Consider the following 2238-nt stretch of genomic DNA (forward strand, 5'->3'; position numbering starts at 1 on the left):
ATCACTCCTAGGACTCACAGGAAGGCTTTCACACCAGCTTCTCCCCTGCTCGCACTTTCTGGCGCTTTTGGACCCAAGTTCCAATTTTGGTCTCTTTTGGTCCCCTTTTGCTTACCGGCAATGGAAGACGTACGAAACTCGTCTCAGAGCACTAAAACTCCTTGAATATCACTCCTAGGACTCAAAGGAAGGCTTTCACACTAGCTTCTACCCTTTTGGCACTTTCTGGCACTTTTGGACCCAAGTTCCACTTTTGGTCTCTTTTGGTCCCCTTTTCATTATCGACAAAGGAAGACGTGCGAAACTTGTCTCAGGGCACTAAAACGCCTTGAATATCACTCCTAGGACTCACAGGAAGGCTTTCACACCAGCTTCTCTGCTTTTGGCACTTTTTGGCGCTTTTGGACCCAAGTTCCAGTTTTGGTCTCTTTTGGTCCCCTTTTGCTTACCGGCAAAGGAAGACATGCGAAACTCGTCTCAGGCAACTGAAACTCCTTGATTATCAGTACGAGGACTAAAAAGAAGGCTTTCACATCAGCTTCTCAACTTCTGGCACTTTTTGGCGCTTTTGGACCCAAGTTCTAGTTTTGGTCTCTTTTGGTCCCCTTTTCATTATCGACAAAGGGAGACATGTGAAACTCGTCTCAGGCCACTGAAACTCCTTGAATATCAGTAGTAGGACTCAAAGGAAGGCTTTCACACCATCTTCTCCCCTTTTGGCACTTTCTGACGCTTTTGGACCCAAGTTCCAGTTTTGGTCTCTTTTGGTCCCCTTTTGCTTACCGGCAAAGGAAGACATGCGAAACTCGTCTCAGGCAACTGAAACTCCTTGATTATCAGTACGAGGACTAAAAAGAAGGCTTTCACATCAGCTTCTCTACTTCTGGCACTTTTTGGCGCTTTTGGACCCAAGTTCTAGTTTTGGTCTCTTTTGGTCCCCTTTTCATTATCGACAAAGGGAGACATGTGAAACTCGTCTCAGGCCACTGAAACTCCTTGAATATCAGTAGTAGGACTCAAAGGAAGGCTTTCACACCATCTTCTCCCCTTTTGGCACTTTCTGACGCTTTTGGACCCAAGTTCTAGTTTTGGTCTCTTTTGGTCCACTTTTTCTTACCGGCAAAGGGAGACGTGCGAAACTAGTCTCAGGCCACTGAAACTCCTTGAATATCAATACTAGGAGTCAAAGGTAGGCTTTCACACTAGCTTCTCCCCTTTTCACACTTTCTGGCACTTTTCGACCCAAGTTCCAGTTTTGGTCTCTTTTGGTCCTCTTTTGCTTACCGGCAAAGGGAGACGTGCGAAACTCGTCTCTGTTCACTGAAACTCTTTGAATATAAATACTAGGAGTCAAAGGAAGGCTTTCACACCCGCTTCTCCCCTTTTGGCACTTTCTGGCGCTTTTGGACCCAAGTTCCAGTTTTGGTCTCTTTTGGTCCCCTTTTGCTTACCGGTAAAGGGAGACGTGCGAAACTCGTGTCAGGCGACTAAAACTCCTTGAATATCAATACTACGAGTCAAAGGAACGTTTTCACACCAGCTTCTCCCCTTTTGGAACTTTCTGACGCTTTTGGACTCAAGTTGCAGTTTTGGTCTCTTTTGGACCCCTTTTGCTTACCAGCAAAGGGAGACGTGCGAAACTTGTCTCATGCCACTGAAACTCCTTGAGTATCAATACTAGGAGTCAAAGGAAGGCTTTCACACCAGCTTCTCCCCTTTTAGCTATTTCTGACGCTTTTGGACCCAAGTTCCAGTTTTGGTCTCTTTTGGTCCCCTTTTGCTTACCGGAAAACGAAGACGTGCGAAACTCGTCTCAGGCCGCTGAAACACCTTGAATATCACTCCTAGGACTCAAAGGAAGTCTTTCTCCCTACCTTCTGACCTTTTGGCACTTTCTGGCACTTTTGGACCCAATTTGCAGTTTTGGTCTCTTTTGGTCCCCTTTTGCTTACCGGCAAAGGGAGACTTGCGAAACTCGTCTCATGCCACTGAAACTCCTTGAATGTCAATAGTAGGAGTCAAAGGAAGGCTTTCAAACCAGCTTCTCCCTTTTTGGCACTTTCTGACGCTTTTGGACCCAAGTTCCAGTTTTGCTCTTTTTTGATCCCCTTTTCCTTACCGGCAAAGGAAGACGTGCGAAACTTGTCTCAGGGCACTGAAACGCCTTGAATATCACTCCTAGGACTCACAGGAAGGCTTTCACACCAGCTTCTCCGCTTTTGGTACTTTTTGGCGCTT

This window comes from Abrus precatorius, unplaced genomic scaffold, assembly GCF_003935025.1.
Source record: "Abrus precatorius isolate BTA unplaced genomic scaffold, Abrus_2018 Scaffold119, whole genome shotgun sequence".
In the NCBI taxonomy this organism is placed as follows: Eukaryota; Viridiplantae; Streptophyta; class Magnoliopsida; order Fabales; family Fabaceae; genus Abrus; species Abrus precatorius.